Source organism: Canis lupus, chromosome 34, assembly GCF_048164855.1.
Source record: "Canis lupus baileyi chromosome 34, mCanLup2.hap1, whole genome shotgun sequence".
NCBI classification, from domain to species: domain Eukaryota; kingdom Metazoa; phylum Chordata; class Mammalia; order Carnivora; family Canidae; genus Canis; species Canis lupus.
The window spans coordinates 27044191-27056521 of NC_132871.1; the positions used below are offsets into that span (position 1 = coordinate 27044191).

The window sequence follows — 12331 nt, forward strand, 5'->3', positions numbered from 1 at the left end:
GCTTGCCTGGTACTCAGGTCCCATCATATTACAATAGCTTTTAAGAAACTATGCACGTTCTTTTAAATTGGATTAAAGAAAACCATACTGCCATGTTAAACCTACACTTGGAGTAAGAACTATTTTTTTTTCCTCTTTTTCGCTCTTCCTTACCCTTACTCTCCACCACTTCAGAGGAATGTGCCTGTAACCTTTATGAAGGGTCAGATTTTTGTACAGCGTGATTTGCTGCCAATAATCAAACCTCAATACAATAAGCCAAACAAAGGAGTCGGCTAAGATTTTAGAAAAAAACTCAGCTCAATGAAAGTTTTGTGACTAAATGCTGGAGTTTGCTACATAGATATTTATTTTACAGCACTGATTTTAATTGGCACACGTCTCTTTTGTTTTGGTTTGTTTTTTAATTTTTTTAACCATTCTTGGGGTTTTGAACATAACCGCTTTCCACTACCTTTCAGGATCTGCCAAGCTTGGCTATTGGCATGAAGTGTATTTGTGGGGAGATGGGTGTCCTGTGTAGAACATTTGAAGAATTAAGTATCTGGAATTCGCTTTCCACTTTGGCTCCTTTTTTGCCAACCTGTTCTTCCTCGTAGTACACCACAGTTTTGACTTCAATCCATGGGTTATTTGAGAACCTGATGAATTCCAAAACAAATATTAAATTATGTCTAATTTGAAGACTTGAGTTTTATCCAGTAACTCGAGAGCACCAGCTATATGTTAGGTACTGGGAAGAAATGATACAGCAGAAGGATAGTATGTGATTCTTTCCTAGTTTTAAATTGGTTTTGAGACAAACCAATTTTGTCTAGTTCAAGACAGAGGATTAAGTGCCAGGTTGAGTCATATAGAATATAAATACCAGAGGAGTCAGAATGGAAAGATCTGGAAAATATAAGGATCGTTAGAGAGAAGGCTAAACAGAGAGGCAGGAGAGCATGGGTTGAAGGAATTCCACGCAGTGAAGGTAATAGGTAGGGCTGGAAGTTGGAAAGGAAATACAAGCACCTTTGTAATTAAGTAGTCAAACTCTGACAGTTTTTCTGATGATTCTTTTTTTTTGAAAGAATCAGAAAAATATGCACCAGTGTTTCCTTATTTCCATACGATCTAAAGCTCCCTCCCAACGAGTACCTGTAACTTAAAGACATGGTAAGCCCGAGGCAGGACAGCTTCACAGTGGTCCCCTGATAAAACATGGTTTGTGGCAAAGGGGAAGGCAGCTTCAGTGTGAAGCCACCCAGTGGGTCTGGCCCCAGCATCTCAGAGAATACCAGGATTCCAGCAGTCCATTCTGAAACTCAAGGTCGTAGATGCTGCGTATTAGTTAACGAGTTTGTTTTTAAGGATGTCCACTCTAGAAGTGGATTATTCCTCTCTAATTTCACTAAACAATTGCTGCAAATGTGAAATTTCTGGTTGACCTTTTTTGTAGGAGGAGGGATAGGGATATTATTGTCTTATTTTTAGTGTGCCTTTTACATGTCTAGACTGTCTTTTCAAATTGATTACGAGCCTTCATTTAAACTGAAGCAAGGAAAGGTTTAATATTATTTATGAAGCATTACCCTTGAATGTCAGGGTTGTGATTTTTCTTCCAAATAATTATTTAGGGATGTTGTTGTTGGGTTTGTTTTCTGCTTAAATGTATTTACATGAACGTTTTCTTGGCAAAATGTTCCTCGAGGTTAAAAAAAGTGCTGCTTTTTGAACGGAGTAAGTTCTTCAGTGTTTCGTTGATTTATTTGAGTGGAAAAGTTTGATTCTAATAAAAATTTCCTCTTCCTTTGGCAAATGTCGGTGTTTTTAAAGTCTTCCTAAAGGAAAGGGGAGCTGGGGTGGCTTTTTGTTTTTTTGTTAGTTATCTAGGGCCCCTTCCCTTCCGCTTGGTGCTCCTTCCCCACCATTGTTTTATGAGCCTTTGAACTAGTTCTATCTACAACTGAGAATGATGGTTGAAAGTGGACCTAAACCAGATCATTTCTGGGTGGGATACACAAGAAACTGGTTCCTCTGGTACAAGGGGTTGTCTCTAGGAGGAGGAGGGGTGGGGGAGGTTCTGGAGAGAGACTTTCGTTCTATACTTGTGTACTGTTGGACTATTCTGTTTTTAACCAAGTATATATAATTAATATATGCAAAGCCTGTTTTGGGGTTGTTTTTGTAATTGGCTGGAGTCCGTGGTATATAGCTTTGAAGGAACTTGCTTTTGAAATTTACCAACTGCAGAGCTTACTGAGTTGTGTGTCATTTAGAAAAAAAATATTTTAAAGATTTTATTTATTTATTTATTCATGAGAAACACACAGAGAGAGGCAGAGACACAGGCAGAGGGAGAAGCAGGCTCCCTGCGGGGAGCCCCATGTGTGACTCCATCCTGGGACTCCAGGATCCTGCCCTGGGCCAAAGGCAGGCACTCAACTGCTGAGCCACCCAGGTGCCCCATAGAAAAGTATTTGAAGGCCAGCATGGATCTGTGACCTCAATGTACCACATGTCATTGTTTGTCAACCCTTCCATATTCGCTTCAGTGGCAGATTGGCATCAGTTTTGTGGCCCCAGTTGTCCAGTGGCTCCAGCCCATTCACACCTGCAGAATTTTCTTCTTAGCTGGTTTTCCTCCTTCTTCCCCTCTGCAGCCCTGAGCCGCCTGCGAGCAGAACTGCTGGAGAGCTTCTCCTGGTTCCCGGAGCGCCTGCCAGCCTCCCAGCCCCCCGTCTCCGTGCCCGGGACCCGTGACCTCGGCCTGCGGGAGCCGGGACCCGCCGTGGGAAGGCATGATGCGGCGCCAGGCCCAAGGGAGCTGAGTCAGCCTGCCCGCGCCCGAGCAGCTGCCACTGCGGCCCCAGAGCCGTTGCAACAAATCACCTCTTTTAATGCTCTTTGGCAGAGATCAAATCTACACGGTAAATTCTTAGCCACAGTGATGATTTTGTTGGTTTATACGAATCCAGTATGAGAAGGGTAGGACCCTGGCCTGAGTGTTTTTAGGTCTTGCATTGCCTTGGAGGTGGGCTTCTCTCTCTCCCTCTCTCTCTCCCTCCCTCTCTCTCTCCCTCCCTCTCTCTCTCTTCCCCCTCTTCTTTCACTCACTCTCTCTCTCTCTCTCTCTCTCTTTTTTTTTTTTTTGGGTGGAGCTGCTTAGTTATTCTTTACCATTGACCAGTTTATTCAAATACTATAAATATTTCCCTAAGTGTAAAATACTTTTGCTATTCTTTTCCCCCCTATAGAGCCACTTTTCTTTTTTCTTTTTTTCCTTCAAAGATTTTATTTATTTCTGAAAGAGAGAGAACGAGCTAGAGAGAGCGAACAAGCTGGAGCAGGGGCAGGGGCAGAGGGAGAGAAGCAGAGTCCAGACTGAGCGTGAAGCAGGCTTGATGGCAGGACCCTGAGATCACAACCCCAGGCTATAGGGGTTAACGGGCTGAGCCACCCAGGTGCCCCTTGATTATTTAATTTCAAATAGTACAAAACAGTATAAAGTACAGACATAAACGGTATTTCCTCCCTGCCTTTGGTCTTTGACACACAACTAATAATTTGGAACACATACTTTCCACCTACAAATCTTACCGTATTGCAAATAAAATATATATATTCATTATGTTTAAAAATTGAAGACCGTGAGTACACATTTTGTTTTATGGCTTACTTTTTCCTTCCATTTGATAAGTTGCGGACATTTTCCCTTTTAAGCAGAATCTCAGTCTGAATAATGACTGCTTAGTGTTCTTTATAAGGCTGTAACATAATAACCAGTCCTCAAGTGAGGGGTTAGCCTATAATTTAAAGGGGGATTCAAGGGGGGAGACCTTTCCCATTAGGGAGAAAACAAAAGCCACGACTGTTGACGTTGGAACTTTTTAGTTTAATGATGTGAGTTTCTATTTCCAAGGCAGATGATGCACAGCTTTGGGCTCTTGCCGAGGTGTCAGTTATGTCAAATTTTCATCTTCTGGGTGTCTGGAAGGAACTTCTTTGGCACTAGGCTGTGTTAATATATTAGTATAGTTGTTGGTTCTGGCTTACCATCCCTGGAGAATTTTGAGAGATTTTCATGCCCATTTAAGGTGGCATGAGGTTGAATTAGCTTTAAGAGGAAGTAATGAATAACAGGGATGGAGTTAAGAGACTGACTTTTTTTGCATATGTATTTGTTTGATGGAGGAGGAGATGATGGGGTTTGTTAATTGCTAACCCTGCAATTCTTAATTATGAAACAGGGTTAAAATTGTTCAGTCAGTGGTTCCCTAGTGTGTGTGACAGTGAGAATCGCCAGAGAAGTTTTCAGATATCTGGGATTGGGGATGAATATTTGTATTGTTGTTCCTTTATAAAATATTTATTTTTAGGAAGGTGATATAAGCAGTGTTTGTAAGATTAAAAAGCTACGAAAGAGCGAAAAAATAAGTTTTAGTCCTTCCCATCTCCCAAGTGCCCAGTTGTTTTTCCTAGAGGCAACTGTTGTTACTAATTTTTTGTGTATTCTTTCAGAGGTTTCAGGGCATATATATTATATCAGCACATAACCTATAGATTATTGCAGTTTCGTGTGTGTGTGTGTGTGTGTGGATGTGTGTGTTATAACCCAGATGATAACAATTTATACTGTTTTGTACCTTTTTTTCACTGAGAAAATATTTCTTGGAAGATCTTCCATATTAATACTGCATTCTTTTTTAGTGGATGCCTATTATCCCACGGTGGACATTTGCTGTAATTTATTTAACCCAGTGCCATGTTGGTGGCGGTCTAGATCACTTCTAGTCTATTGTTTATTATTATGAACAAGGCTCTAGGGAATATAAACTTGTACAAATAGTGTTTCAAACATGTTCATGAGCATATTTGTAGGATCCTTTTCTAATAGTAGAATTGCTGTATATCAAAAGGTGCACACATTTTAAATTTGGTAGAAATTTATTGACAACTTACTCAGTTCATTGAGTTTGTGAAGTTTTAGATTTCAACAGCAGTGGATGAGAACGCTGCTTCTTCATACCCTTGCTGATCACAGGGTGATTGTCAAGGTGTTTTTCTTTGCCAAATCGATAGGTGAGAAATGACGGTTTAATGTAGCTTTAGTTTGCGTTTTTATTTTCATTGACATTGAGAATCTTTTCATAGTTTTATTTTATTTTAAAGATTTATTTATTTATTCATGAGAGAGAGAGGAAGTCAGAGAGAGAGGCAGGCTCCTTGCAGGGAGCCCGATTTGGGACTCGATCCTGGACCCAGGATCACACCCTGGGCTGAAGGCAGACGCTCAACCGCGGAGCCACCTAGGCGTCCCTCTTTTCATAATTTTAAAGACCATTTGTATTTCCTGTTGTGTTCCCCCTGTGTTTGTGTCCTTTGGCTCTTTTCCCATTGGGTTATTGATCTTTCTATTATCAGTTCAAAGGAGGCTCCTATGCATTAATAAAATTGAATATGATAAGTGATATTTATATGTTATCATTTGTACAAAAATATTATTTTGCTGTGCAGATTATTTTAAAATTTATATACTTAAATTTACCAGTTCATTCAATAGATACTTACTGAATGCCTCTTACGTATTAGGCACTTGTTCTAGGTAGCAGTATATTTAACAGTGAAGAAAACCCATCCTAATTCTTGTTCCATGGAGCTTACATTGTAGTGGAAGAGACAGTCAATAACAGATGTTCAAAAGGATTTGTAGAGCTAAATAGATAAACTTTCTGTGGCTTCAGGATTTTGTATCACAGTTAAAAGACCTTTTCCATTTCTAAGCTAAAAAACCTATCTCACGGTTCCTTGTATGTCGTGTGGTTTGGTTTTTAGGTTTAAATCTTTGATCCATCCGGAATGTTAGGTATGAATCCAACTTAATTTTTCTCTAGGTGCTCTGTTAATTAGGATAAGGCTGAGTGGCTGTAACCAAGGGATATGCTGTGGTTCAAAGAACATAGAAGTTGATTTTTTTCTCACTTAACTGTCCCCATGTGAGCAAACCAGGTCAGCAGAACCTCCCATTTCCACTAGGCATTGAGACTCATGTTCCTTCTGTTCGCTTGTCACTGTAGTTATCTGCATGGTCATAGATGGTTTGCAACATATCTGGGCTCCCTCAGTGGGAAGGACAAAGGAGAAAGTCCAGGGTAGGTGATCAGAAGTTGCACACACACCACTTCTACTTCCACTGGTGGGAACTTAGTCTTGGGGGCACATCTAGCTGCAAGGGAGAGTGGGGAGTGCAATCTCTGCAGGTCAGCATGCACCCAAGAAGCAGCCAAGAAGGAATATTTAGTGGAAAATTAGTGGTCTCTGTCACATTGGCTAGTTATTCCAATTTTACTGAGTAGTCCCAGCTTTTCTCCTTTGATTTCTTTTGTATTATATATACATTCTTGTAGACACTTTGGTCTATTTCTGGGATATCCATTTAGTTTCATTGATCTCTCTGCCCAAGTGTGTGCCAGGATCACAGTTTTTTTTAACCCTTGGAGCTTATTTGTGTTTTTCCTTGTGATGGGGATAGTTCCATTTTGCAAAATTTTCATATTTTGTTTCCTTTAACAGAATTTTAAAGTTCCATTTTAAAGAATACTCAGGTCTGTTTTCATGTGTGAGGTTTTTAAAAAACATATGAACTTTAAAATACTCCTATCTAGTCACCACCCCCTCTTCTCTAAGAAGAAAGCCTGCTAATATTATGATTGGGGTTGTGTTATACGTATAGATACTTTTCGAGTGCTCACATCTTTGTGATGTTAATTTTTCTTGTTTGATGATAATGTTATGCAGTGTTTGGGAAACATTATCTGGACTCTACAATCTTTCTATATTCTTGACCCATCAAACTTATGTATTTGAAGTAAGAGAAAAAGCACCAACTTATGAGATATTGTGTTAATTTTATTTAATACTTGATTTCCAATTATGACTAGGTAACTGATGCCTATTTCTCTATTAAAAATGGATAAACTTGGAACTTGAAAAAACAGTTCTCCTTTGGAGATAAAAAATAGTCGATATTTCAGAAGTTTATTACAAAAACTTATTTGTGACATAAATCTGGGCAGATTTTTGCGTATATACATTATATGCAGTGCTGTTGTTACTTCCTGTGTGTGTGTGTGTGTGTGTGTGTGAGCGAATGTTAGTCTGCACCTTTTTTTTTAACAGCACACATTCTGTTTTTATCTTCTTTTTATCTTTATATTGTAAAATAAGACACAGACACAGATGTCCATACAAAGCATACATAATTTAATTATTATAGGATGAATATTTTTTGTGACTACCCCACAGATCAGGAGACAGAGTATTAGCAGTCTCCCTCGAGCCGCTGGCATGTCCCATGCCAGACATAGCCTCTCTCCCCCTCCAGAAGTCACTGCTTTCTTGATTTTCGTCGTAATTGCTCTGTTGCCTTTCTTTATGGTTTTATCACCCATGTGTGCATACCTAGCCACTGTACTTTAGTCTTGCACATCTTTTTATGTTTTTTTAAGCCTCTTAAACCTCAGGTTCCCCCTGCAACCCCTTTCCTTTCCTTAAGGTTTATCTGTTGAAGAACCCATCCATGTGACCTCTAATTTCCTACTGGCTGGACTTGGTGATTGCAACCTCATAGTTCAATTCAGCTTATTCTTTTTCTTTTAGTGAGAAGCAGTGTTTTAACACCACTCTCTGGGCACCAAGAATACTTGTTCCTGGGTAGGTCATTGTTTCTAGGCCTTTTAGTGGACAGAGGATAACTACATATAAAATACTTCATGAATTCATACTGATACTTCCAATTCAAATTCTGTTGCTAAGGTTCTTACTTAACCTTTTCTATATTACCTTTATTTCACATGGAACATTGTGGTTCTCCGGAACAGCAGGAGATGATAGAATTTGAATGTACCACAGTAACTCGTTTGCTTTCTGCCACATTATACACAGAGTATTCTCAATACTGCCACAATCCTAACACTGAACCACTCGTTATAATAACTGAAAAGCAATGAAAACAACTTCTTATTGGTATGCTGTTCCCATTCTCCCTGCAATTTTTTTTGGGCGGGTGTTGGGGGGGGGTGCGGGGGATGTTTATAGTTGAAAATTGGGCAAATTTAAACACTGATTAGCTTTTAGATGATATTTGGAGGAGGAATACTTTTAATTTTGTTAGGTGAGATGTTGATTTTATAGTTGTATTTAGAAAAAGTCTTTATTCGTGAGAGAATTTTGTGGGTGAAATGATGTGACATCTGGGATTCTCATTAAAATACCTCAGGAAGAAAATGGGCAGACTAGAGGAAATAAGATGGCTTATTTTTGAAACTGGGTAGTGGGATGGTGCTTATAATTAAAACTGGGAGGTCAAAAATAGGGTTTTTAATAGTTTTCAGTTTCTATGTAATTTGAAATATACATAATACAGTTTTTTTTAAATTAATTTTTTAAACAGTGAAAAGACAAGGACATACGGTTGGAGACTGTCATCAGGATTCAGTGGCGTGGAGGAGGGGTCGATATGAGTAAAGAACAGGTGATTCCATTCTCCACGTGATAATTCAAGTCTCTGCTCAGCGGCCTTGAAGCTAAGGAGTTGGGTACCATCTTGAATGAGAAGAGGGAGCTGAGATGTGAGGCCCTGAGGAAAACTAAGATTTAAGGGATGGGTGGCAGAAGGGGAAAACCCCATCTAAGGAAACTGAGAAAGTCCAAACCATAAAAGTAAAGATCCAGAGAGAGGAGAGCCTCTGCATCCTAGCCAGGGAGGAGCCTGGGAACAGAAGGGCTCCTGCACACCACGCTGCAGAATGGGCAAGTGAGCCCGCCCTCGGCATCCTCAGCACCACCTGAATTGCTGTGGGCTCGGGGGTTCCTAGGCCTCCTCTCAGGTCAACCGAATCAAAATCTCTGGGGTTGAAGCTTGAGAATCCATATTTTGAAGAAGCTCCCTTATAGACCCGAAGGATAAGGTGGGGTTACAAAGAGGTATTTGGTGATGGACTGGATGGAGGAGAGGGAGGATGTGGAAGGAACTCTCTAGATTGCTCTTTCCAGAACGTTTTCTGGAAGGAGGGTAGCTGTGGGAGGACTAGGGGCTGAGGCAGGAGGCAGGGCGGTTGTTGTAATAGCTGTCGCTTATAGAATATGAGAGGGGTTTGCCTGTAAATATGGAGACCGTGAATGGTTCTCCGGCAAGATGACTGAGTAGTCAGGCTAAGCATGGGCCCCCCACTCCCGGAGAGATTATTTTTTGGCAAGAACTTGATTTTTGATAGTTCAGGGAAAGCTTGGAAATCATCATCATGGATTATTAGATACTCATTTGTTGTTATCTTGAATTACGTATTAAAAGAGGAGAGGCACCCATGTCTTTTCAATGCCTTTGCTTCTCAAGTTCTGATGGGCCTTTGGGACCCATCCCTGAGGAACAAGGAAGGAAAAAGGTCTTCAGGGCCCCCGAGGCACTTTTTTCTCTTTATCAGTGCTCCCTTGGCTCCTCTTCACATCCTCTGTTTTCCTCCTCTTGGTTTCCTTTCCCTTGTGTTCAGGGGGCCCCCTCATGTACACAGAGCCTCTCAAAAATGTTGCCTGGTCTGGGGCAGTATTTTTCAGTTACTTGCTTTGGGACTATTGGAGGGATTCCCACATTGCAGGATTTCATAATCAGTCTTTGGAGGTTGTGGAGAGAGGACTGAGGTGAGAATCCTGTTCCTCCTGTTTTCCTCGGCCTTAACGCCTTTGTTTTTTTTTTTTTTTTTTTTTTTTTAATTTTTATTTATTTATGATAGTCACACAGAGAGAGAGAGAGGCGCAGAGACACAGGCAGAGGGAGAAGCAGGCTCCATGCACCAGGAGCCCGACGTGGGATTCGATCCCGGGTCTCCAGGATCGCGCCCTGGGCCAAAGGCAGGCGCCAAACCGCTGCGCCACCCAGGGATCCCTGTTTTGTTTTTAATACCAGATTGGGTTCTTCATTTCTGCCTTGTAGGCTCTCCTAGATTCCATTTCTTTCTCCCCGCAGAGTAGAGTACACTTATTTTTACTTTTAATTTGCCATTAATTTCTTATTTAGGCCAGTGAGTGTTTGGGTTGGGTGAGTGGTTTTTCAGTTACATTGGTTTTTCTGGTCTTTTTCTAGCCAGTTTGTGGAGTCCTTCCTAGCTCCGTCTCCCCTTCCCCGTGTTTTCTCTTGTGGTTACTTCGGTGCTAACTCTTTCAACTTGTACACTGACCCTGTGTACACAGTTCATTTTCTTTCTCATGATCATATTTATACTTTTGATGGATATATTTAAATGAACAGCTGTGCATTTGTTGAGTCATACCACAATTATCTGATTCTGCTCTAGCTGCTCGACTGGCAAAAGCATATTTCAAGCGAAATTGTGAGAGAATTCCATTAATCACTTCCATTAATCTAGTCGGGAAGGAGGGAGGAGAAAGACCGACCACCGAGAAAAGTCTTTGGAAAGAGTTAATTCGTTACTCCGTTATTTTAGAGGAGATTGATATCGGGGCTCCTTGAGGTGTCACCTGAAGAAACTTTATAAAGGGGTAAATAAATAACTATAGAGGTTTAATGATACCCACCTTGTAGGCAAAATTCCCTGGGATCACTGATGTGTAGATAAAGTTAGTAGCTGGTGCTGGTCTATTTAAATAGATAAAGGGGCCTCTTAAAAGTGTTCCTCTCTGTAAAGACCAGTGTTCTTGGTTGAACGTTTCTTGAATTCATTGGCGAAATGTTTTGTTTTAAGCCTCCTGGACAGATAACATATGATACAGAAGATGTTACAACTTTCTTTTTGTTCAAATATATTAATTGCTAATTGTAACTCTGATTGAATCTTTGGCTTCCACCAGCCAGATCTGTTTTTCTCTTGACACTTCCTTGGGGTTCTTTCTGAAGGTTATTAATAGGCATGGAAGCATGGCTTTCCAAATAGCATCAATAACTGTTAGAAGACTGGGGGTTGGAGGAGGAGATAATATGTCAATTTCTGACTTGTAGAAGATGTATTTTCAAGCTACAGAAGCTGTCTCAGAGGTCACTGGGGATGGCTCTGGGCATATCAGCTGGTGTCTGCAACTAGAGATCCAAGCAGTCCTTTCCAAATGGGATATTGTCCACCAGGGAGTTGTCTGGTATACCCGGAGTCTGCCAGCCGTCTTTTGGTTTGGCGGCTTCTCTTGGATGACACCCTTGAAAACTGAAATCCAAGTTACAAATGATATCTTTTAATTTATCTCAAATACCTGGTTGCTACTATATTAAGTTGATGATGAGGAGCACTCCCCTTCCCCAGTCATTTCCTTGCCAGCCTGTATACAGTTCCTTAAACCTCACCTCCTTCTCCCTACCTAAACCCAAGGGGAGCATAGACTAAGAAGTTAATGTGTTTTAGTTTATGTGGAGAGCCTAGTATGTGCCAGACATGGCGAGGTAGCCACGAGCTAGGAAGAATTTTTACTTTCGTGCTGCTTATATTTTGATGTGTGGGGATGGAGGAGTGGGAGAGGGGGAAACAATAAAAATCAATGAACTAATAAATCAGCAACAAATTTTATGGCGTTAAGTGCTATGAGGAAGATACGTCAGGGTAATATAATGCAGGGTGGGGATGGGGAAGTCTGAGACAGGAATGGGCTTGAGTGTGTAGGTAGTGTGGATGCGAAGGAAGGCTTTGGTCAAGCTAGTGTACAAAGGGTGGGCTTTTTTTTTTTTTTTAATACTTCCACAGAAGTATGCTCTACTTTCTCCCATTAACAAAATTAACAAACAAAAAAGAGAGAAGGAGAGAGAGAGATACCTTCCTGGTGCTGACATCTTTTTTATTTTACATCCCCCTGCCCCCACTGCCTCCCACCTTTTAATTACTATAGGTTAATCATACTGGTCTTAGAATTGAGACCGTTGTGTCCGATGTAGGAGCCTGAAACATCATTCGTCTGGTAACGGGAGGGGTAGGAAGTTCTGCACTATAAGTGAAAGGGGAAACCTCGGGCATAGTTAGAAAGGAGAAGACAGGGCCAAGGCTGCCATTGCCTGAAGACTTAGGGAGGCAGTGGGATCTTAGATGGACTCCGTAGTTAGGCATCCATGAGTTATGGGGGTGGGGAATACCAGGGTCCTTCCTATCACTAGGCTAAAACAAAAATACTGTTCCAGCCACACTTTGTGAACTGGAGGGAGAGGCATGAGCCCTGAGTTTCTGAGGAGAATATAACAAAACAGCTGGGAGATGATGGGGTCCTATCAGTTGAAACAAAGCAGGAGAGGCATGGCTATTTGATACAGAGGGAAAGAAGTGGAAAATGAGGGACAGTTTCCATCTAGTCAAGCATGTTG

General features: G+C 41.0%; 1 protein-coding gene across 4 annotated transcripts in view; it reads left to right on the forward strand.

Annotated features, from left to right (window-relative positions):
- Positions 1–12331, forward strand: part of ACVR1 (activin A receptor type 1) — a 126263-nt gene that overhangs the window by 48653 nt on the left and 65279 nt on the right. For 3 of the 4 annotated variants that reach the window (XM_072811378.1, XM_072811379.1, XM_072811380.1), the window contains exon 2: positions 2646–2912. The gene's annotated coding sequence lies outside the window, so the exon portion shown is untranslated. Of the gene's footprint in view, positions 1–2645; positions 2913–8434; positions 8516–12331 lie in introns of all 4 variants that reach the window. The other variant, XM_072811381.1, reaches the window with a different exon arrangement.